Source organism: Nerophis lumbriciformis, linkage group LG05 (genome assembly GCF_033978685.3).
Source record: "Nerophis lumbriciformis linkage group LG05, RoL_Nlum_v2.1, whole genome shotgun sequence".
In the NCBI taxonomy this organism is placed as follows: Eukaryota; Metazoa; Chordata; class Actinopteri; order Syngnathiformes; family Syngnathidae; genus Nerophis; species Nerophis lumbriciformis.
Genome location: NC_084552.2, coordinates 20,717,849 through 20,744,050, shown reverse-complemented (window position 1 = coordinate 20,744,050; position 26,202 = coordinate 20,717,849). Strand labels below are relative to the sequence as shown.

Genomic DNA, 26,202 nt, shown 5'->3' with positions numbered 1-26,202 from the left:
AATAACTGTCAAATAAAAATACGGTGCATAATAGGAAATCAAACTGTGTATGTCCTTCGCTATGTGGTAGGTTCCTTGCGGACGTTATCTCCATCTGTTGTTGACTATTTTTTTCATACGGTCTTGATCTGGAAATGGAAGACGCCAGGCTCAATTGGGTCAGTGCTGGTTGCTTTGTCATTTTGTGGGTGTGGCACCGGCCAAGATGTTGACATGCGGAGTTTCAAGCACTCCTTATTCTCTAGCGGGTGACTTTTCAAATGATGCTTCAAATTAGTAGTGCTGCTACTTTTTGTAGCAACGCTTTTGCCGCATACTTGACATATAACGGTTGTCTGTTCAACATCTTCCCGCTTGAAGCCAAACCACCGCCAGACGATGGACCCCGTGCTGTTTTTCTTGGGGATTAATTCTTCTTCCGCCATTTGTTACCAGATCGGCACCTTCTCTCTCTCGTATTACCACTCGCACCACTGCGCTTGCACCACAGCTAACTTTACCCATGCCGTTAACCTCTCTGCTCCGCGAGGGGGTATGACGTTGCACGCGCGACAGCATGTGACGTATGTAACAAGGTGCGCTTGTTTTACGTCTCTGTGAGAAGGAGAGACAAGAAAGAGTGAGAAAAGCCTGTAGTGTAATTCCCTGCGTGAGAACGTATACTGGAATACTCACGATTTGATCATTTTCTAAATCGCACAGGGACAAACCCGCGATATCCATCCATCCATCCATCCATCCATCTTCTTCCGCTTAGCCGAAGTCGGGTCGCGGGGGCAGCAGCCTAAGCAGGGAAGCCCAGACTTCCCTCTCCCCAGCCACTTCGTCCAGCTCTTCCCGGGGGATCCCGAGGCGTTCCCAGGCCAGCCGGGAGACATAGTCTTCCCAACGTGTCCTGGGTCTTCCCCGTGGCCTCCTACCGGTCGGACGTGCCCTAAACACCTCCCTAGGGAGGCGATCGGGTGGCATCCTGACCAGATGCCCGAACCACCTCATCTGACTTCTCTCGATGTGGAGGAGCAGCGGCTTTACTTTGAGCTCCCCTCGGATGACAGGGCTTCTCACCCTATCTCTAAGGGAGAGCCCCGCCACCCGGCGGAGGAAACTCATTTCGGCCGCCTGTACCCGTGATGTTGTCCTTTCGGTCATAACCCAAAGCTCATGACCATAGGTGAGGATGGGAACGTAGATGGACTGGTAAATTGAGAGCATTGCCTTCCGGCTCAGCTCCTTCTTCACCACAACGGATCGATACAGCGTCCGCATTATTGAAGACGCCGCGATATATCGAGTATATTCAATATATCGCCCAGCCCTAGTGTATGTGTATGATTGTTAATATGTATAATCTGTGCTGTTAAATTGATCACACAAAATGGTTGATTATATGACCCAAATAATCTCATTTCATTCAATTTGGAAAAGTATCAAAAAGTATAAATATGCATGTACCGGTGTCGGTACTAAATTATTGATATCGGGACAACCCTAATGGACACACACAATGATGTGTTCCAAGAAGAGCTTACTAAAAGCACTTTTAAATTACCTACATTCCAGTATGAAGGCTACATTTTGGAAACCCTCTCAGACCTAGAACAGGGTCCTACTCAGCGAGTCTGCATTTATAGTATTGATGATTGTAAACAGCCCTGCGATGAGGTGGCGACTTGTCTAGGGTGTACCCCGCCTTTCGCCCGATTGTAGCTGAGATAGGCTCCAGCGCCCCCCGCGACCCCGAAGGGAATAAGCGGTAGAAATTGAGATGGAAGATGGATGGATGGATGATTGTAAACATATGACAATACGTTTGTCACATAGGCCATCCGGAATGAAGGATGTCTTCTATTTATTCTATTTGCGGATGCGTTTCAATTCCAATTGGAGTGTGTGCCCAACCAACATGAAAGTGACTTGTGAGTATGCACACTGTATCCCCCCCCCCCCCCCCACCAACCGCCCCCCCCTTGCTTGTCAACAGAGAAATTGTTTCGCTGAAGGAGAGAATGTAGCGCCAGTCAAGTGTGACAAAATTGTGAGTGATGAAAGCGAGCAGTAGTATGAATATGCTAATGGAAATTAACGAGCGCTGCTGCGTGTGGATGCTAAATCTACTGTATGCTTTATGCACTGTGGACAAAATGTTGGCGTTACAGTACAATGTGGCGCCTTATCTTAAAGGCTTAATGATAAAAGCCAATGACTGGCACCAGGGTTTGATTAAGCCCCGGACGCCTGCGGTGTTTAAATGGCTGCATGGGTTCAGGTGGGCTGGCTGTAATTAAAACTGTAATTAATTTACGCAAGAGCCACATTAGCGCAGGGATGGTAAAAGAAGCACTCCTTTTGAGTGTTTTTATTATTTTTAAGAATCCCTTTTGCACGTGTGCCGCATCTTCTTCCAAAACGTAACTGACTGAGCTTCTCTCGGTGCTCTGAAGACAAACTCAACAACTCAAATGCATCTCTGTTCAAGTGCAAGGGTGTGGTTGTGTTCAGATCGGTATCCAAAGTGCAGTTTGTGGCAGACAGATGTTTTTATTTTCATTGCCCTGCAGCACATTTTAAAAAATAGAATAAAAAAAAAAAATGAAAAAAACATACTTTTTAGTTTTGTTTATAGTAATTTTTTTTTACTGCAGGTTGTCAAATTCCCACCTCAGAAAAAACTTGTCTCTCCAAGTACCACCATAATGAGCAACATTGAAATACAGTAGCGTAGTAGACAGAGTATTCAATAAAAACAAGGAAGAGGTTTTATTCAACAAGTATATTTATAATTTTAACCGCTGTATATAACAGATTAAAACACTGTACTTTCATGAAGTGAATTTTATGAGTACCACAAGCCGGAGCCCGCGTACCACTAGTGCGGGGGTCAGCAACTCGCGGCTCTAGAGCCACATGCGGCTCTTGAGCGGCGCCCTGGTGTACATTTTGGTATTGGGACCGGTATCAAAATATTGGTATCGGTATATGTGTATGTTTTTGTATATATACAGTACAGGCCAAAAGTTTAGACACACTTTCTCCTCATTCAATGCGTTTTCTTTATTTTCATGACTATTCACATTGTAGATTGTCATTAAAGGAATCAAAACTATGAATTTTATGAATTGAAGTTATGTACTCAACAAAAAAAGGTGAAATAACTGAAAACATGTTTTATATTCTATTTTTTTCAAAATAGCCATCCGTTGCTCTGATTACTGCTTTGCACACTCTTGGCATTCTCTCTCTCTAACCCCAAGAATCAAAGTCGAAAAATGTTCCCATTCCTACAATATGTACTGGAAGTGCTTCAGCTAAAGGCGCAACTATAACAATTCAAACCAAAAGCAATGAACTGTGGCCAATCTCAGCAAACCGTTTGAGAACAGTAACATTCCTAAAAAATTAATTGTAAAACACTAATTCCACAAAAATTGGCCTGACTACTTACAAAGGTAAAAATATAATTCCTTTATTGCTAAAACGCATTTACACTTTCACCTTCTAGCATAGATATCAACATCTTTGCATTTACATCAAATATCAAAGCCTTTTGTTTGTGTTGACACCAAGATCAGTAGACTTTGTACCGTATTTTCTGGAACATAGGGCGCACTAGAATATAAGACACGCTGCCGATGAATGTTTTATTTTTGATCTTTTTTCATACAAAAGGCGCACCGGATTATAAGGCGCATTAAAGGGGTCATATTATTATTATTTTTTTCTGAATGGAAAACACATCCTTGTGGTCTACATAACATGTAAAGGTGGTTTTTTGGTCAACATGTTGCATAGATTATGTTTTACAGATCATCTTCAAGCCGCTTTCTGACAGTCGCTTCAGGATGAGACGTTTTGGGGGCGGTCTTATTTACATGGCTCACCTTCGGCAGCGTCTTCTCCCCGTCATCTTTGTTGTAGACCGCGTGCAAGGACGGGAGTGGAAGAAGTGTCAAAAGATGGAGCTAACTGTTTTAATGACATTCATAATTTAATTAATGCCGGAAATGTGTCTCGTGAAAAACCGTCCGACCGGAACTCTCTAATAATTCCTACAACTAAACGAAGATAAAACTGAGATAATTGTTTTTGGTGCTACAAAAGAAAGGTTTAAAGTCATCCAACACCTTCAATCACTGTCCCTGAAAACCTCAAATAAAGTCAGAAATCTTGGGGTTATTTTAGATTATGATTTACATTTCGACATTTACATTCAAATCAGTAACAAAATCGGCCTACTATCACCTTTAAAAATGTAACAAGACTTAGAGGGCTCATGTCAGCTCAAGACTTAGAAAAACTTGTACATGCCTTTATTACCAGTAGGCTAGACTATTGTAATGGTCTCCTTGCAGGTCTTCCCAAAAAAACTGTCAGGCAGCTACAGCTTGTTCAGAACGCTGCTGCTAGAGTTCTAACAAAGACCAAAAAATGTGAGCACATTACACCAATTCTTAAATCCTTACATTGGCTCCCTGTACATCAGAGAATTGATTTCAAAATCCTCCTGCTCACATATAAATCACTACATGGTCTAGGGCCGAATTATATCACTGATACGCTCCCACTATATAAGCCCTCTAGATCACTAAGATCTTCTGAGACCAATCTGTTAGCGGTTCCCAGAGTAAACTCAAATCAAGGGAGAGCATCATTCAGTCACTATGCAACAAATAGCTGGAATAAACTTCCTGAAGATGTCAGACTTTCCCCAACTCGGACTACTTTTAATACTAGACTGAAAGCTTTTATGTTAAGTTAAGTTAAAGTACCAATGGTTGTCACACACACACTAGGTGTGGTGAAATGTGTCCTCTGCATTTGACCCATCGCCTTGATCACCCCCTGGGAGGTGAGGGGAGCAGTGGGCAGCAGCGGTGCCGTGCCCGGGAATCATTTTGGTGATTTAACCCCCAATTCCAACCCTTGATGCTGGGAGGTATTGGGTCCCATTTTTATAGTCTTTGGTATGACTCGGCTGGGGTTTGAACTCACAACCTACCGATCTCAGGGCAGACACTCTAACCACTAGGCCACTGAGTAGGTTCACTTTAGCTTTCAGCTAAATCTTTTAATCTTTTAATGTCCGCACTGTTTTTATTTTTATTGTCTGCATTTTAATTTTGCTTTTATTTTCTTTAATTTCACTTTGTTGTCTGTGAAGCACTTTGAGTCTGCCTTGTGTATGAAAAGTGCTATACAAATAAAGCTGCCTTGCCTTGCCTTGCCTAATAACTAAAGTTCCTTGGGTGAATAATGTAAACTCACTACACCGGTATGTTTTAGCGCTTAATGGCGAGTTTAATGACAGATATAAGTAAGAACTTTACACTACTTTATAATAGAAATGGCAACAGTGGAGGGTGAATGCCCCATAACAAAAAGATAGAGAAAAAGAAGAAGCTTATCGAATATGGTGTCAACAAGCAATTTTTCAGGACTTATGCAGATCAGCAGGTACCAGAAGGTAAGAAAAGTTGGTATTGCATAATATTGCGAAACAAAATGCCAGATAATATATTAATCCATCCATCCATTTTCTACCGCTTGGGGCAGTATAGCTCGGTTGGTCGAGTGGCCGTGCCAGCAACTTGAGGGTTCCAGGTTCGATTCCCGCTTCTGCAATCCTAGTCACTGCCGTTGTGTCCTTGGGCAAGACACTTTACCCACCTGCTCCCAGTGCCACCCACACTGGTTTAAAAAATGTAACTTAAGTTATTGGGTTTCACAATGTAAAGCACTTTGAGTCACTAGAGAAAAGCGCTATACAAATATAATTCACTTCACACTTCACTTCGCTTGTCCCTTTCGGGGTTGCGGGGGGTGCTGGAGCCTTACTCAGCTGCATTCGGGCGGAAGGCCAGATAATATGTCTTACCTTTTGCACGCACCATAATAATACTCCTATGTTGAAGCACAGTACAATCCATCAAGCGGTGCGGCTTCATAGCTTACCAAAGTCGTACTAAAACATTTTGATACATTTTTGAGCGCCGTGTGTAATGTTCTATGTTTTCAATGGAACATATAACAATTTGGTGTTGTTTACTTGAGTCATATTGCAGTCTATTTGTTATGTGTGGCTGCCATCATATTGCAGTCGACACATATCTCTTATGTGTGACTGCCATCTACTGATCACACTTATTATTTCACCACGTACCAAATCGGTAAGCACAACCAGAATTATTACGCACCGGGTTATAAGGCGAACTGTCGAGTTTTGACAAAATGAAAGGTCTTATAGTCTGAATTATACGGTAGGTCCGGGGATAAACTTGTTTTAGTTTGATTTACTCTTTTTTTTTTTTTTTTTTTTTAACAAGCAGGGATTGAGAGTTTTTCCAAAAAGTCAAAACTTGCATGCTTGTAGATGACCACGATTGTACTAGACTATTCCACCAGGTGTGTGAAAAAAAGCACAATAGTCGCTGCTGGACCTTGTGGTCAATGACAGCTGTACATTTACAGATACGGTATTTGTCCCACGTTCACAGTACACGTTATAAACATGCTGGTGAGATGCAAATACATGTTTCCATAAATGCATTCGTGGAAGTAGGCCGTGGTATCAGATTCTTGGCTTGCTCCCTCCCTCATCGCCATGTCGCACTCGTAAGCTCTGATCCGGGTCCAACACGCTGCTGCTTCATTGTGTGCTGTGTGGAAGCAGGCTGCCAGAAAAGCCTTCACTCCTCCCCGACATCTTGTTTATTTCACACTCACAGAAGAATAGCGCGCACAATTAGGTGCTCTGATTGTCTTTGTGCTGCGTCTCGTGTAGAAAGAAAAAAAGAAAAGAGGGGGGGGGGGGGGGGGGGTTCCATCAAGACGTGAGCTGCCAAAAGTATTTCCACGGCAGAGACGTTCCCTCTTCTGGGCGGGTGGCAGCGCTCCAAGGTCAGTCAGTCTGGAGGAAGCCGCACATCCAGTGTTACTAAATACAGTGTTAGTTCCTCCTGATGACTGGCTAAGCTAATCCACGGTGACTGTTTCTTCAAAGGCCCGTTATTATTCAAAATGCACATTCTAGTGATGTTCCAGCAGAAATATGTGTTGCCGCAGCCTGTTTATCAAAAAAAACAACATCTGTCTAGAACAGGGGTCGGCAACCTTTACCAGTCAAAGAGCCATTTTGACCAGTTTCACAAATTAAAGAAAACAATGGGAGCCACAAAAATCTTTTGATATTTAAAATGAAATAACACTGCATACAAAGTTTTTTTTTGCTTTGTGCTATGTATAAACCAAGGGTCTCAGACACGCGGCCCACACCTTAATATGAAAATTGAATGTTAGTGCGGCCCGCGGGTTTTATATGAATGGCGCTTGACAGCGTCATACTTGTCAACCCTTGTGAACCCACACCAAACAAGAATGACAAACACATTTCGGGAGAACATCTGCACCTTAACACAACATAAACACAACAATTGAAGTGAATTATATTTATATAGCGCTTTTCTCTCGTGACTCAAAGCGTTTTACATAGTGAAACCCAATATCTAAGTTACATTTAAACCGGTGTGGGTGGCACTGGGAGCAGGTGGGTAAAGTGTCTTGCCCAAGGACACAACAGCAGTGACTAGGATGGCGGAAGCGGGGATCGAACCTGCAACCCTCAAGTTGCTGGCACGGCCGCTCTACCAACCGAGCTATACCGCCCCAACAAAACAGAACAAATACCCAGAATCCCATGCAGCCCTATCTCTTCCGGGCTACATTATACACCCACGCTACCAAACCCCGCCCACCTCAACCGACGCACAGAGGGGGGGTTGATGTGTGAGGGAGCAGGGTTGGGGTGGGGGCGGGGTTTGGTGGTAGCAGGGGTCTATAATGTAGCCCGGAAGAGTCAGGGCGGCATGGGATTCTGGGTATTTGTTCTGTTGTGTTTATGTTGTGTTAAGGTGCAGATGTTCTCCCGAAATGTGTTTGTCATTCTTGTTTGGTGTGGGTTCACAGTGTGGCGCATTATTAGTAAGAGTGTTAAAGTTGTTTTATATGGCCACCGTCAGTGTGACCTGTGTGGCTGTTGACCAAGTATGCCTTGCTGTCACTTACGTGTGCAAGCAGAAGATGCATATAACAAAAGGCTGGGCTGGCACGCTGTTGTTACAGATTGTAGAGGGTGCTAAATGCTGTACCATCATGGCACGCCCTCATTATTATTGTAAGGGTGAAAATCAGAGAATATTAATCCCGGGAGTTTTCTGCGAGAGGCACTGAAATCCGGAAGTCTCCCGGGAAAATAGGGGGGGGTCGGCAAGTATGCAGCTGAGCCGCATCAGAGTGATCAAAGAGCCGCATGCGGCTCTGGAGCCGCGGGTTGCCGACCCCTGCTCTAGAGCAAGGGGCTGCAACCCAAAACGTTGAAAGATTGGACCATATTGGACCAAAAATACAAAATAAAAATCTGCCTGGAGCTGCAAAAAATGCAGAGGTGGGTAGTAACGCGCTACATTTACTCCGTTACATCTACTTGAGTAACTTTTTGGATTAAATTGTACTTCTAAGAGTAGTTTTAATGCAACATACTTTTACTTGAGTATATTTATAGAGAAGAAACGCAATTTTTACTCCGCTACTTTTATTTACATTCAGTTCGCTACTCGCTACTAATTTTTATCGATCTGTTAATGCACGCTTTGTTTGTTTTGGTCTGTCAGACAGACCTTCAAAGTGCCTGCGTTTCACCAAATACAGTCACTGGTGACGTTTCACTCCGTTCCACCAATCAGATGCAGTCACTGGTGACGTTGGACCAATCAAACAGTGCCAGGCGGTCACATGACCTGACTTAAACAAGTTGAAAAACGTATTCGGGTGTTACCATTTAGTGGTCAATTGTACGGAATATGTATTTCACTGTGCAATCTACTAATAAAAGTTCCAATCAATCAATCAAATCACGCATTTGTTGACAAAGTGGTGACCCTCGCCACATCCTTGTTTGTGAATGACTGAGCATTTCATGGAATCTACTTTTATACCCAATCATGGCACCCACCTGTTCCCAATTTGCCTGTTCACTTGTGGGATGTTCCAAATAAGTGTTTGATGAGCATTCCTCAACTTTATTGCCACCTTTCCCAACTTCTTTGTCACGTGTTGCTGGCATCAAATTCTAAAGTTAATGAATATTTGCAAAAAAAAAATGTTTATCAGTTTGAACATCAAATATGTTGTCTTTGTAACATATTCAACTGAATATGGGTTGAAAATGATTTGCAAATCATTGTATTTTGTTTATATTTACATCTAACACAATTTCCCAACTCATATGGAAACGGGGTTTGTATTTACGGCAGATGACGTGCTAAAACGCGACTTTCATTTACATTTATTGCATGCTTTGTGTTCAAACATTTCCGCATATTGCTCTTATATCCCCCTGTTGGTGAAATAGCAACCTTGCAATTATTACAGCATGCGCTGTTGCAATATTTTCTTGTAAAATGTAGCCAGACCTTAGTTTAGAGCATTTGTTCTGCCCAGACGCCGCCATTTTGCTATCTGATGTCACTACGCACAATGCGTAATGACGTTAGCATTGAATGTACAGTGTATTCTATCATAACAACATGACTGCAAATTGTTTGTTGCTTCTCTTGGACTGCTTTTGTGTACAGTATGTGCAGGGTTTCCCTTTAATTGATCGTGGCAGCCCGCCACACCTTAAAAAAATTTTTTTTTTTTTTTTTTTTTAACATGAAAACAATTTAAAATAATATAATATAATGTATTGTGTCCTCCAGAAGAAGTCACACAAAGTTTGACGCTCTTTTTAACTTTTTTTGCCAATCCTATGCTAACAACCGGCTCAATTCCAACAGGTTTTTACCTCCCGTGCAAATACTTTAATCTCTGTGCTTCCCGAAACACACAATAACAAAGGTGGATTAATATCCATTTTGTTTAGTTTAGAGCTAACATGACCGTACAAAGCCAACAGTGAGGCAAATATTCTGCTGTATAATGAAACAAAACCTATGTGGACATTATGCAAGAAAGTAACATTTAGTAACATTTTCTAAACTTTTAAGAATCTTTTGTCATCTCCGGAGAAAATATATTGGTGGAACTCAAAATATTAGAATGGTTTGTTTAAAGTTACATACAGACAAACACATTTCGGGAGAACATCTGCACCTTAACACAACATAAACACAACAATTGAAGTGAATTAAATTTATATAGTGCTTTTTCTCAAGTGACTCAAAGCGCTTTACATTGTGAAACCCAATATCTAAGTTACGTTTAAACCAGTGTGGGTGGCACTGGGAGCAGGTGGGTAAAGTGTCTTGCCCAAGGACACAACGGCAGTGACTAGGATGGCAGAAGCGGGGATCGAACCTGCAACCCTCAAGTTGCTGGCACGGCCGCTCTACCAACCGAGCTATACCGCCCCAATAATAATATAATAATATAGTAATATAATGTATTGTGTCCTCCAGAAGTCACACAAAGTTTGACGCTCTTTTTTAACTTTTATTGCCAATCTTATGCTAACAACCGGCCCAATTGCAACAGGTTTTACCTCCCGTGCAAATACTTTCGTCTCCGTGCTTCCCCAGACACACAACAACAAAGGTGGATTGACATCAATGTTGTTTAGTTAAGAGCTAACATCACCTTACAGAGCCAACAGTGAGGCCTTAAGAGGCACGTATATAGCATAGAAAAAAAAAAGAAAAAAAAATATTCTGCTGTATAATGAAACAAAACCTATGTGGACATTATGCAAGAAAGTAACATTTAGTAACATTTTCTAAACTTTTAAGAATCTTTTGTCATCTCCGGAGAAAATATATTGGTGGAACTCAAAATATTAGAATGGTTTGTTTAAAGTTACATACATACTTTGTGTGACTTCTTCTGGAGGAAGAAGTCACACAAAGTTTGACGCTCTTTTTAACTTTTATTGCCAATCTTATGCTACAACCGGCCCAATTCCAACAGGTTTTACCTCCCGTGCAAATACTTTCGACTCCGTGCTTCCCCAGACACACAACAACACTCCCTCATTGTCCGCCAATCCGCTTTCAGGCACGATGTGTTCACGATCATCGGAAAATGAACATCAATGACACACGGACAAAAACACTACCACCAGCTGGTCGGTACAGTAAGAATGGCTATATATAGGCTAGTATTTGCGCACTATTGACTACTGACGCACCTAAAATCTGGCCTTCAAAAAATGGCACTGCCGAAACCGGATGTTGTGATGGCGTAGTCAATATGCATGGGATTGTCTGCAGCGGGGGCAGCATGTCTACGTTGAGGCCGTGCTTTAATAAAGCAGAGATGTACCCACAGACACATCTACAAAATGTGCAATCATTAAGATTGTTGCAGCTTGCTGTTTGCCGCGGACATGGAGGGACAGAAGTAGTCTCTAAACACGAGCACAATTTCCAATAACACCAGAAAAAGACGCTAGATTTCTTGCTAGGTCATTTTTTAATAAAGAAAATGTCACTAAAAGGCTCTAGACACTTTACAGATTCTCAACAAAGTACAATAAGCAGCACCAATGAAACAATGCAGCAAAACAATACAATATAAAAAACTACGACAGTGCGCCTTATAACCCGGTGCGCCTAATGTACGGAATAATTCTGGTTTTATCTTACTGACCACGAAGCAATTTTATTTGGTACATGGTGTAATGATACGTATTTTTAGCCCAAATTAATTATTATATATATATATATATATATATATATATATTATATATATATATAAATAGTATAATGGCCATCAATTGGCTCAGCCTCAGGCAGTATTACAGTACTATATTGAATTGAAAGAGTGTAAAGGTTATTAATATATAAAATATATTGTAATAATTAATTGTAATATTTCCTACTTTGCGGAAATTTATTTACCATTGCCTGGAACTAGGGTTGTATGGTATACCGGTATTAGTATAGTACCGCGATACTAATGAATCATATTCGGTACTATACCACCTCTAAAAAGTACCGGTCCTCAACCCCCCACCCCCTGTCATCATCACGTCGTGTCATTGCTGGGTTTACGAGCAGAGGAGCATGTTCGGCAGCGCACAATCACGGAGTACTTACAAGCAGACACGGCGTGAAGACAGAAAAAGGGAGAATGGACGCATTTTGGCTTAATAACTAAAGATAAAGGTGAAGTTATAACACTGAAACGCCCTCAGGAAGAGGTGCTTTAAGACATGGCTAGCTAGCTAGCGGCTAAAGTCCATCCGCAATCTGCAGTGTTTTAGCTACTTCTAAATGACTAATCCTCGCCTCCATGGCGAAAAATAAAGTAAGTTTCTTACAAGTATCATCCCTGCAGGACGAGGAATAGCTAAACATGCTTCACTACACACCGTAGCTCACCGACGTCACAATGTAAGCAAACGCCATTGGTGGATCTACACCTAACATCCACTGAAATGATACCAAGTACAGGGGCGTATCTAGACGATACTACTATGATTACCTCGATATTTTTTAGCATCACAAAATCTTTCTTCGTTTAAAAAAAATGTATGTTATGTTTATAAACTCGGCCCTGCGATGAGGTGGCGACTTGTCCAGGGTGTACCCCGCCTTCCGCCCGATTGTAGCTGAGATAGGCTCCAGCGCCCCCCGTGACCCCAAAAGGGAATAAGCGGTAGAAAATGGATGGATGGATGTTTATAAACTCAAGAAATATGTCCCTGGACACTTGACTACTTTGAATATGACCAAAGTATGATCCTGTAACTACTTTGTATTGGATTGATACCCACATTTGTGGTATCATCCAAAACTAATGTCAAGTATCCAACCAACAGAAGAATAAGTGATTATTACATTTTAACAGAAGTGTAGATAGAACATGTTAAAAGGGAAAGTAAGCAGATATTAACAGTAAATGAACAAGTGGATTAATAATTCATTTTCTACCACTTGTTCTTAATAATTTTGACAAAATAATAGAATGCAAAATGACACAATATGTTACTGCATATGTCAGCAGCTAAATTAGGAGCCTTTGTTTGCTTACTTACTACTAAAAGACAAGTTGTCTTGTATGTTCACAATTTTATTTAAGGACAAACTTGCAATAAGAAAACATACGTTGAATGTACCTTAAGATTTTTTTATTAAAATAAAGCCATTAATGTCATTTTTTGTGGTCCCCTTTATTTAGAAAAGTATCGAAAAGTACCGGTAACGAAAAGTATCGAAATACATTTTGGTACCGGTACAATTACCAAAATATTGGTATCGAGACAACACTACTCGAGCTATGCAAATTTATCAAATATATTGTAATAATTAATTGTAATATTTCGTACTTTGCGGAAATGTATTTACTGTATTTGCATGTAAAGCAGAGGAAAAAAATCCCATGAGGATCATGTAAAAAGTGTATTGATTGCACAACAGCAGCTCTTCCAGAAAGGCAACTCATTAGCATTAAAGCTACGTACACACAAGTATTTTGGACAACAGACTATTGCGATGCCGTCTACTTTGCATTATAATGAAAGATATGACACTAGTTATAATGATAATATCCCGGAATGGCGGTGCTAAAGGATTGTGGGAAAATGGACAGCTGCAGAGTCTCACACAGCTTCAGAGTGTTCAGCGCTGCATACCCAGCATGCCTTGAGGTTTGGAAATCACACCCAGAGAAGTGGCTGCCACGGACCCTCCAGTTGGTATGCATGGTCCAGAGTCGCCACTCTAATCCCAGGAAGGAGTGGAAGCACAGAAGCGGCAGAGTGGAGGAGTAGGAGGTATTAAACAGGACAGCTGAGGGGGAAATGTTCACTTTGATCACACGCTCGCTAACCTCCACTCTCCCCGGCACATTTTATCCTTCTTTGTCAACATGCTTCTTCCTGATGTTGCAATGGAACATCTGCATGGCCAGCACTGCTTCACGTCACACCGGCTCGACCTCCAAACAGCCCGTGAAACACTTGAAAGATAAAAGTTAGGATGACATCACGTGTTGTTCTTGGCTTGAACAAGGAAAGCAATCACAGCCAAGTAGCATTTAGCAGCCAAGGAGCTACTTGGCTTCATGATGATTCTATTTTGGATCTTTTTTTTTTTTCTTTTTTTTTTTTCTTTTTTTTTTTGCCTTTTTGCTTGCTTTGCAGATAAAAAGTATTTTACAACTTGGCAGACTAATGAAATCAACTTTTAAGTAATAAATAGGAGCCTTCAAATTCCCTTATTCTACATCTTTTAAAATGTTTTCTTTAAACATTTGTTCATTGAGTTTTTGACATAAACATCCGCCAGAAATACAATCCAACACACATCAAATGTCCCAATACGAGTTGGGAAATTGTGTTAGATGTAAATATAAACGGCATGCAATGATTTGTAAATCCTTTTCAACCCATATTCAATTGAATGCACTACAAAGACAAGATATTTGATGTTCAAACTCATAAACTTTATTATTTTTTTGCAAATAATAATTAACTTAGAATTTCATGGCTGCAACACGTGCCAAAGTAGTTGGGAAAGGGCATGTTCACCACTGTGTTACATGGCCTTTCCTTTTAACAACACTCAGTAAACATTTGGGAACTGAGGAGACACATTTTTTAAGCTTCTCAGGTGGAATTCTTTCCCATTCTTGCTTGATGTACAGCTTAAGTTGTTCAACAGTCTGGGGGTCTCCGTTGTATTTTAGGCTTCATAATGCGCCACACATTTTCAATGGGAGACAAGTCTGGACTACAGGCAGGCCAGTCTAGTACCCGCACTCTTTTACTATGAAGCCACGTTGATGTAACACGTGGCTTGGCATTGTCTTGCTGAAATAAGCAGGGGCGTCCACGGTAACGTTGCTTGGATGGCAACATATGTTGCTCCAAAACCTGTATGTACCTTTCAGCATTAATGGTCGCAGCTTGCTGCGAGGTTCGTTCCCCCGGGATGCCACTTCGGACAGGACGTGCAGGTAGGAACATAATTTATCCTCAAAAAGTCAAACAAGTACCAAAAACTGAAAACGAGCCGGAGGAAAAATGTGCCGATCGCACTCGAAGCTAAGCATAGGCAAGAAGACAAGGAATACTCACGTAACTGTAGCAAAAGCAAACAAAGAAGCCAGGCCGACTGACCGGCAAAGGCAGGCTTAAATAATGCCTGTGATTAGTGCTCGGGGAACAGGTGAGCGTCCTGAATACTTATCAGAGGCAGGTGAAAACAATAAGCAACCATGGCAACCAAAACATACAGTCCAAAACTAACAGAAAATAAAAAAACATGATCCGGGCCACGGATCGTGACATATATAGCGCTTTTCTCTAGTGACTCAAATCGCTTTTACATAGTGAAACCCAATATCTAAGTTACATTTAAACCAGTGTGGGTGGCACTGGGATCAGGTGGGTAAAGTGTCTTGCTCAAGGACACAACGGCAGTAACTAGGATGGGGGAAGCGGGGATCGAACCTGGAACCCTCAAGTTGCTGGCACGGCCACTCTACCAACCGAGCTATGCCGCCCCCAGAGCCACAGATCACTGCACTCCTGAGTGTCCCCAAAACGGTGCAGCAATACAGAAAAACTTTTAAATCAGGGTTGAATTGGAAATCGGTCTCTTTACATATTTTAGGAAAAGCACCCCATACGTCTTGAAACTTCACAGAGCAATCGTTCAATGTCAGCCTAAATTTCTCCAGTTTAAGGAGATAAAGAAAATCTCTAATCCAGGCCCTAACAATGAGTTATTCAGCCAACACCAGAGGGACAAGCGGTAGAAAATAAATGGATGGATGGACTCTTCTAGTCAACAAAGTAGTAAATGCTACCAAGTTCTTTTTTGATTTGCTGAGAAAAGATGACAGAGGGGCCACCCCAAATAGTCCGCTTAGAGGATTTGGTTCTTGGGGCGGTATAGCTCGGTTGGTAGAGTGGCCGGGGCCAGCAACATGAGGGTTCCAGGTTCGATCCCAGCTTCCGCCATCCTAGTCACTGCCGTTGTGTCCTTGGGCAAGACACTTCACCCACCTGCTCCCAGTGCCACCCACACTGGTTTAAATTAGGGCTGCAACCAACGACTAATTTCATAAACGATTAATCTGTCGATTATTGCTTCGATTAATCGATTAATAATCGGATACAAGAGACAAACTACATTTCTATTCTTTCCAGTATTTTATTGAAAAAAAATCAGCATACTGGCACCATACTTATTTTGATTATTGTTTATCAGCTGTTTGTACATGTTGCAGTTTATAAATAAAGGTTTATAAAACAAAATAAAATAATGGATTTGATACAATCTTTGCAAGCTGGGTCACGTTTGCTGTGGTCTGGAACAACATGGCAGACAAACAACTATGAGAAATGCAGCCAGTATTACATACAGATAATGTGTCATGAGACATGCAAATATAAATTAAACACACAGAGGACATAATTGAAGGAAATTAAATGAGCTCAAATATACCTACAAACGAGGCATAATGATGCAATATGTACATGCAGTTAGCCTAAATAGCATATTAGCATCGATTAGCCAGCAAATCAATAAAATCAACAAAGCTCACTTTTGTGCAATCACGCACAGCATAAAACGTTTGGTGGACAGAATGAGACAAAGAAGGAGTGGCATAAAACACTTCTTTCTGTGGCAGCATCGGAGAAAGTTGCACATGTAAACAAACCACGATGAGTTCAAGGATCGCTGAAATTAGTAGGACAAAACGGCGCTCGCCAAATACTCTCATCAGTGAAGCATGTATAACACAAACACTGGGATTTTTCCAACAATTAGGAAGGTTTGTGTCATGTTTGTTCTCCTACAGAAAATATATTAAAACTAGGGATGTCCGATAATGGCTTTTTGCCGATAGACGATATTCCGATATTGTCCAACTCTTGATTACCGATACCGATATCAACCGATACCGATATAAACCGATACCGATATAAACCGATACCGATATATACAGTCGTGGAATTAACACATTATTATGCCTAATTTGGACAACCATGTATCGTGAAGATAAGGTCCTTTTTTTAAAGATTAATAAAATAAAATAAGATAAATAAATTAAAAACATTTTCTTGAATAAAAAAGAAAGTAAAACAATATAAAAACAGTTACATAGAAACTAGTAATTAATGAAAATGAGTAAAATTAACTGTCAAAGGTTAGTACTATTAGTGGACCAGCAGCACGCACAATCATGTGTGCTTACGGACTGTATCCCTTGCAGACTGTATTGATATATATTGATATATAATGTAGGAACCAGAATATTAATAACAGAAAGAAACAACCCTTTTGTGTGAATGAGTGTAAATGGGGGAGGGAGGTTTTTTGGGTTAGTGTACTAATTGTAAGTGTATATTGTGTTTTTTATGTTGATTTAATAAAAAATAAAAAAATAAAAAAAATTAACCGATACAGATAATAAAAAAACAGATACCGATAATTTCCGATATTACATTTTTTTAAAGCATTTATCGGCCGATATCGGCAGGCCGATATTATCGGACATCTCTAATTAAAACAAAAAATATATTATTTCTATGGAGGTCTATGGAGCCACTAGGGCGGTGCTAAAGAGAAATTGCTGACCCCCGTATTAGACCATAATTTATTTTTGAGTGACGGCAAAATTTAAGTGTGCACAGGAGGATGTGCATCAGGTGCTGATCCAAATGAGGATTGTTCGACCTTGGCAAGGGCCTACAAAAGTATTGTTTTCATTGTGTATTGCTGGCTTTTTACAGCTTGGTCCGCAAATTGACACATGTACTGTAGTTCCTGAAGGGTCTTGCATACAACTTCACATTTACACACAATATGCAGTTACGGTGATCGACTGAAACAGTGTGTGTGCGCGTATGCGTGTGTGTGTGTCTGGATGTGCGTGCGAGCGTGTGTGTGTGTGTGTGTGTGTGTGTGTGTGTGTGTGTGGCATCAAAGGGCTCGGACATGTTTGCCAGCTGGCTGAGCAACAGACACGTTTGACAGTCGGCTGTGCATAGAGCATAAATTAAAAAACAAAACAAAACTCTCGGAACACATCAAGCGGTGTGGTGCGCACACGCCATTGCGCAAATATTTGCAATTTGGAATGCGGCAGGTGGCTAATGAGAGGCTGATGTGGGCCTGTCAGCCTGTCAGGCCGCGTCTCCTTGTGCGAATGAATATGGATACAGGCTGGATGGCCAGTGGGAGAGGGTGACGTTTCCCCTCAGGCGTTGACACAAGCATGTAGCGTGAAAAGGTCACCTGTGCGTACGTGTGAGTGTGTACGCATGTGTGTGTTTAAATGCATGTGTGTGTGTTTAAATGCATGTGCTCCACACTTGGATATCTCCATCATGCAAGAACTGCATGTAAAGCTATTGTGTACTTGTATTTAATGTGTACATATACATTTATTAGTGCTGTCAAACAATTATTATTTTAAATTATATTAATCACGCTTTTGAATTTTGACTAATTGTGATTAATTGCAGTTGCTACAAAAGTACAGCTTAACTTATCTGTGTTACTTTTGTTGACTTTTTTTTGACATTGGTATTTTAAAGTGGTTGTGCTTCAATGATAAGAGAATTCATTGCTAAAATATATGCAAATCACCTTAGTTTGATCTGTATTATTTTACTGCTTTGCATCCATTATTAGGAGAAGAGCAACATACATTTTTTACAACTCCCTTTTTGTCCCGCTTCGTTATTTCCTTCTTTTTCTTTATATGTTGCGACAGATGAACTATTCTTGTCTTTCCCATTTCGATAATAATAGCGTTGCTGAAGGCAGGAAGTGAACAGACTAGAAATAATTGTGTCCCAATTAACGTGGACACTTACCATCCTCAGGAGTCGCCAATTTGCTACGTATAGCAGAGGGCGAGGGGTTAACTTAATTCACAATTGAGAAGGAAAGGAGGAGGAGAAGAAGAAGAAGAAGGTGGTAAATAATGCTATTGCCAATTCCGGTAAATGCGCAATGACAGTCATTGATTAGAGACACTACTACACTGTCAAATTAGCGAACTTATTATGCTTATGTTTATCAATCAATCAATCAATGTTTATTTATATAGCCCTAAATCACAAGTGTCTCAAAGGGCTGCACAAGCCACAACGACATTCTCGGTTCAGAGCCCACATCAGGGCAAGGAAAAACTCAACCCAGTGGGATGACAATGAGAAACCATGGAGAGGACCGCACAAGGGAGAGGGGGGCAGAGCAGAAAAGAAAAGAAACGGCAGATCAACTGGTCTAAAAAGGGGGTCTATTTCCGCCCGATTGTAGCTGAGATAGGCTCCAGCGCCTCCCGCGACCCCGAAGGGAATAAGCGGTAGAAAATGGATGGATGGATGGATATTTAAAGGCTAGAGTATACAAATGAGTTTTAAGATGGGACTTAAATGCTTATTCTTTATGTCCATTTGAGACACAGCATCAGAAAAGGGGTCAGATTAAATATACTTTGCTTCCATTTGCTTCTTTACGAACATGTTGACTTGCACAATCATGTACTTAAACATTTGTTTTTGTATTTTGGAAAGAAAATCATGACCAAACGTTTTGGACTGAGGTACATATACAGAAAAATTTGAAGATTTTGATATTATTCGCTACCCTAAAATGAGAGAAGGTATTTGAAAAAACAAACAAAAGATGGACATTGTCACATTCAGGTCGCATTGTGGTCGTGTTGCCAGAATGCGGAAAAGACGGCAGGAAACAGCATGCGGGTAAGAAGCATACTTGCTAACCTTGAGACCTCCGATTTTAGGAAGTGGGGGGCGTGGTTGTTATATATATATATGAAATACTTGACTTGGTGAATTCTAGCTGTTAATATACTCCTCCCCTCTTAACCGCGCCCCCAACCACGCCCCCCGCCCCCAACCATATATATATATATATATATATATATATATATATATATATATATATATATATATATATATATATATATATATATATATATACATATATACTCTCTCTCGCTCTCTCTCTCTCTCTCTCTCTCTCTCTCTCTCTCTCTCTCTCTCTCTATATATATATATATATATATATATATATATATATATATATATATATATATATATATATATATATATATATATATATATATATATATATATATATGTGTATAAGAAATACTTGACTTTCAGTGAATTCTAGCTATATATATATATATATATATATATATATATGTATATATATATATTTATTTTATTATATATATATATATATATGAATAAAATAAATACTTATACAAATACAAATACATATACTAGAGATGCGCGGATAGGCAATTATTTCATCCGCAACCGCATCAGAAAGTCGTCAACCATCCGCCATCCACCCGATGTAACATTTGATCAGAAACGCATCCGCCCGCACCTGCCCGTTGTTATATATCTAATATAGACGATGCAAGGCATTAGTGAGGTTATAAAGCTTTTGCCTGTTAAAGAAAGGAGACTGATCCAATGCAGCACAGACATTCGCGTGCCACGCTGTCACGGCCCAGACGCACACCAGTGCGCAATCATATGGGAGCCGCGCTGAGCGCACCTCCAAGCGCGTCTCGCTGCCGGCGACGGCCGGGTACGGGCCCGAGGCTCCAGCACCATCCATTTTCAGGGCTAGTTGATTCGGTAGGTGGGTTGTTACACACTCCTTAGCGGGTTCCGACTTACATGGCCACCGTCCTGCTGTCTATATCAACCAGGGTGAGCCCCACCCCTTTCGTGAGCGCACTGCGCGCGGAGTGACCCCTGTTACGCGCCCCCGGAAACAGGGGTGGCGGGCAGGTAAGCTGCGCGGGCGGAGTGACCCCTGTTACGAGCCCCCGGCCACGGGGGTGGCGGGCAGGTAAGCTGCTTACCTGCTGCGCGTGACGCCGGCGAAGGCGGACGAGGCGGGGTGTCGGTGCGGTGGTGACCCTGGACGTGCGTCGGGCCCTTCTCGCGGATCGCCTCAGCTACGGCTCCCGGTGGGGCCCTCTCGGGGGAAGGGGCCTCGGTCCCGGACCCCGGCGAGGCGTCCCTTCTCCGCTCCGTAAAAGTGTCCATCTCTTCTTTTTTTTTTCTTCTGTTGTGGCATATGCTGCAGGTGCCTGCTCGTTTTTCGTATGTGGGTAACAACATTTAACTATGTATATATATTTCCGAATTGGTTTAACTGCCACCCGCCTGAATCTATTTAAAATCTATTTTTTATTTTTTTCAACCGCCCGACCCGACCCGCGGATAAAATCTAATTTTTTTAAATTTCATCCGCCCGATCCGCGGATAATCCGCGGATAATCCGCGGACTCCGCGGTTGTGCCCGCAAACCGCGCATCTCTAACATATACACACACATAACACTCATCTACTCATTGTTGTACTTGAAAGATTTGATCAAATACACAGTAATGAAAACACAGTTGTTCTACTAACTGTACTGTACGGCGTGGCGCAGTGGGAGAGTGGCCGTGCGCAACCCAAGGGTCCCTGGTTCAATCCCCACCTAGTACCAACCTCGTCATGTCCGTTGTGTCCTGAGCAAGACACTTCACCCTTGCTCCTGATGGGTGCTGGTTAGCGCCTTGCATGGCAGCTCCCTCCATCAGTGTGTGAATGTGTGTGTGAATGGGTAAATGTGGAGGTAGTGTCAAAGCGCTTTGAGTACCTTGAAGGTAGAAAAGCGCTATACAAGTACAACCCATTTATCATTTATTTATTATTTACTGTGCTTACTGCTTACTAAAAAAAACAACCAACACTTACCTTTCACTATTTGAGCCATTTGCGTACTGGCGAGCGATTTCTGAATCCAGGAACATATCCTTCACGGATTTGTTGTAGACATCCGCAAATGAGAACGGGATGTTGCACCCTCGGGTCTCCATTTAGCGAGGTGGCCCATAATACTGGGCTGGGACCGGTGGTGCTTCGCTGACCGTTCATGAGTGAGTATATCCGTTCGGCCACCGTGTTCAATGGAGAAGTCTGATCTACAAAATGTACAAGCAGCATACCCCTTCCCCTTCGAACTGTCCTGGATAAACTAAAATTCTTGTTTCCATTCGTTTTGGAACTTACACGCGTATTTCTTCATCTTACTCATCGTCGGCGTTGCCATGGCTGTATCTTCCTCGTTCTTCTGCTTCGTCTCCTTGTTGTGTGCGCAGTTGTGCACTCTCTAAAAGCCGTAGATGTTATAACGTGATTGGGCAGGCACGCTGTTTATATCGCGGGAAAGCGGACGTGAGAACAGGCTGTCGACACGTCACTCAGGTCCGCATGGAGCTGGAGGGGGCGTGGCCTCCAGCTCCGGCTGTAAATCGGGAGATTTTCGGGAGAATATTTGTCCCGGGAGGTTTTCGGGAGAGGCGTTGAATTTCGGGAGTCTTCCGGAAAATTCGGGAGGGTTGGCAAGTATGGTAAGAAGTGTCTTTTAATACTCAGATTTAAGGCTAAATACAAAACAGAGTGCTGCAGGGAAGTGCACCTGAAGGTATGGTTGATATCAGCACTTCAGTCATCAACAATTATATCATCTGAGAAATGGACATTGAAACAGTGTAGGTCTGACTTCGTAGGATATGTACAGCGAGCAGTGAACATAGTGAGCTCAGAAAGCATAAGAACAAGTATATACATTTGATTATTTACAATCCGGGGAGGTGGGATGGGGTGGAGGGAGGGTGTTAGTCTAGGGTTGTAGTTGACTTGATTTGCTCTTTTGCGGTTTTGAAGGAGAATAGAGATGCACTTTCTTTTACACCTGTTGGGAGTGCATTCCATATTGATGTGGGATAGAAGGAGAATGAGTTAAGACCTTTGTTAGATCGGAATCTGGGTTTAACGTGGTTTGTGGAGCTCCCCCTGGTGTTGCGGAAGTAGTTTGACATGTACTTCGGTATCAGGGAGGTGTAGCGAATTTTATAGACTAGGCTCAGTGCAAGTTGTTTTACTCTGTTCTCCACCCTGAGCCAGCCCACTTTGGAGAAGTAGGTAGGAGTGAGGTGTGATCTGGGGTGGAGGTATAGAAGTAACCTGACTAGCTTGTTCTGGGATGTTTGGAGTCTAGATTTGAGGGTTTTGGAGGTGCTAGGGTACCAAGAGGTGCATGCGTAATCGAAAAAGGGTTGAATGAGAGTTCGCGCTAGAATCTTCATGGTGCTTTTGTTGACTCGAGAGGAGATTCTGTAGAGAAATCTTGTTCGTTGGTTGACCTTTTTCATTACCTTGGTTGCCATTTTATCACAGGAAAGATTAGCCTCTAGAATGGAACCTAGGTAGGTGACCTCATCTTTCCTGGTGATAACAATGTCACCCACTTTTATAGTGAAGTCACTGACTTTCTTAAGGTTGATTTGGGACCCAAATAGGATGGATTCCGTTTTACCTAAGTGTAGATTTTCTCTGCTTGAAAGCCACCACTGTCCTCTTTTCTGGGATATAAGAAAGTTACGTTCACATCGCAGACATGCTGACTCTGCTCCAGACAATCGCACGCGTCTTGTTTACGTCATCACAACATCCGGTTTCGGCAGCGCTGTTTTTGGTGATCAAAGTCTTTTTTCGGCTATATATTGTATGTTCATTCATACTGTAACAACCTGCTGGTGGTAATGTTTTACGTTTGTATGGTTTTGATTTGATGTTCATTGTTCCCATGATCTCAAACACACCGTCCATGCCTGAGAGTGGATTGGCGGAAAATGGAGAATGAGGAAGTGTTGTTTGCCCGCAGGTAAAACCTGTCGAAATTGGGCCGGTTGTTACATAAGATTGACAATACAAGTTAAAAATAGCGTCAGACTTTTGACTTCTTCTGAAGACTACATATTAATTTAATTTGTTTTCAAGCTTATTTTCAAGATGTGGCATCTATGATTTTGCCGTGGCAGTGCGCCACCATCAGTTACATTCGGGGAAACCCTGATAACAGTCACCATTGGCGAACAACGAACTTGCCCCAAAGGCAGGACGGCACAGGTATATAAAGCTCTCTGATTAGCAATCAGGAGAAGGTTAGCCTTCTGATCACTAATCAGAGGCAGGTGAAAACTAGCAGCCAAAACGTAAACAAAGGGAGGAAAGACACGCCGGGAAAATAACTAAACACTAAACAAAGGGAACACCACAACAAGACCATAACAAGATGTGACCTGTGTAACAGGTCATGACAGACATCTAGTACATTAAACAGGTATCAGTATAATAATATACCTCATTAACAATGAATGTAAGTTATTTTTGGAATATGCTGAGGGCCAATAATAAAAATGAGCTGCATTACGGAAAACAGCCCCAGGGCTCTACTTTGGATGTAACGGGTGTAGTGGGAACCCTGTTGCAAAAAAAAACATTTTTTGTCGTTTCTTCGTGTTTTGTTGTTTCTTCTCATGTTAGACTTCAGACTGTACAAAATGCGGCTGCCAGACTTTTGACCGGTGAACCCAGAACAGCCCACATCACCCCCGCCTTATCCAGTCTTCATTGGCTTCCAGTTTAATTCCGCATTGAGTTTAAGATTTTAGTCCTGACATTCCGTGCGTTGCATGATGGGGCCCCTCAGTACATCACTGACTTGCTATGCCCCTACTCTTCAGGGCGCAGCCTCCGGTCTTCAGGCCAGGGTCTTCTAAAGATCTCAAAAACTCGTTTTAAAACCCGTGGAGACCTGACATTTCAGGCTATAGCTCCAAGTCTCTGGAACAATTTTCACCAGTCCCTCCGTGATCTTGACTGTGTTGAAACTTTTAAGAAACCTTTGAAAACTTCTCTTTTTAGTAAAGCTTTTAGTTAATGCACCTTTTAACTAATCATTTTTAATCCACTTTGATCCCTTTTATGATGTTGCCCCTGTTGATTTAAATCAGTGGTTCTTAACCTTGTTGGAGGTACCGAACCCCACCAGTTTCATATGCGCATTCACCGAACCCTTCTCGAGTTAAAAATAAAATGTTTTTTTTCAAATTCAAGACGAAGTTATGTTTTTGGTAACACTTTAGTATGGGGAACATATTCTAAGTAACAAAGACTTAATTTAGAGTTTTTTGGACACTAGGGGAACATATTCTAAGTAACAAAGACTTTAATTAGTTAGTTAGTCGAGTTATTTGGTTAGAGTTAAGGTTATAGGGTTAGGGCCAGGGTTAGGGTTATAACAAGGCCATGCCGAATAAGGCATTAATGAGTACTTAATAATGACTAGTTAAGAGCCAATATGTTACTAATTTGCATGCTATTAAGCAACTAATTAATGGTGAATATGTTCCCCATACTAAAGTGTTACCATGTTTTTTTACTAGTGCACAACATGAACCATGCATGAACATCACCTGTTCAAAGAACAAAACCAACACAAATTACACACCTGCAAATCAGTGTGACTTCTGCTGTTGCCGTATCCGTAATACGCCGATAGGGAGAAGTTTTTATTTACACGATGAGTCGGGTGTGTTTTGACCTCCACCGAACCCCTGAGCCCGACTCACCGAGCCCCTAGGGTTCGATCGAACCCAGGTTAAGAAGCACTGATTTAAATTGAATTGTTGTTTTACTTCACCTATGTTTTGTGCAGCGCTTTGTGATTTTATCTGTGAAAAGCGGTTTATAAAAAAAAAAAAAAAGTACTTACTTACTTACTTAACGTATGTCAACATAGCTTTTTCTGCTATTTTAAGCAAGGATGTTCACATAAGAAATATGTTGTGAGAATCCACAAATAAATTAAAAAAAAAAAGCCTATCCTGTCTTCTTTAAATTTCATCCAATTTTTTATGAAATGTATGCACGTGGGTCAGGATTTTATTCGGAACCTTTCCTGCTGTCCAGCCCACAATTTCACTTCAACATGAAAATTCCACTCAAGTGCCGTGCTCTATTTCAGATCACATTTGAAATGTGTTGATAAGAAATTTTCGAGTTCGAGCCTATTATCGAATCCTCTTATCGAACCAATTCCTTATCGATTCTCTTATCGAGTCCACATAGGTTGTTGTATATGGAAAAAAACACACAATATTTGGTTTAACAAAAGTTCACTTTTATTATATAAGAAAAAAATTAAATCTAATAAATAAATAAATAGTGACTGTTACCCCTCTAGAAAAATAAAATAAAAATAAATAAATATTGACTGTTTTACCCAAAGTGGGATTTTTCAGAAAAACAAATATATACAGTAACACAAAAACAACCTGTCTCTGTGATCACTATAGGTG

General features: G+C 41.4%; 1 protein-coding gene and 1 long non-coding RNA gene across 4 annotated transcripts in view; one reads left to right on the top strand and one right to left on the bottom strand.

Moving 5' to 3' along the window:
* The window catches only part of sorcs2 (sortilin-related VPS10 domain containing receptor 2), a 445,201-nt gene that overhangs the window by 41,289 nt on the left and 377,710 nt on the right, over positions 1–26,202 (top strand). The gene's annotated exons all lie outside the window — the stretch shown is intronic.
* LOC133605786 (uncharacterized) lies at positions 12,718–15,137 on the bottom strand. 2 transcript variants are annotated; one of them, XR_009815183.2, is made up of 3 exons: positions 15,071–15,137; positions 13,822–13,950; positions 12,718–13,712 (listed from the first exon to the last, which is right to left on the bottom strand). It is a non-coding gene; the product is annotated as an uncharacterized lncRNA (long non-coding RNA). The 2 variants fall into 2 exon arrangements; XR_009815184.2 differs by lacking the exon at positions 15,071–15,137 and adding an exon at positions 14,877–15,057.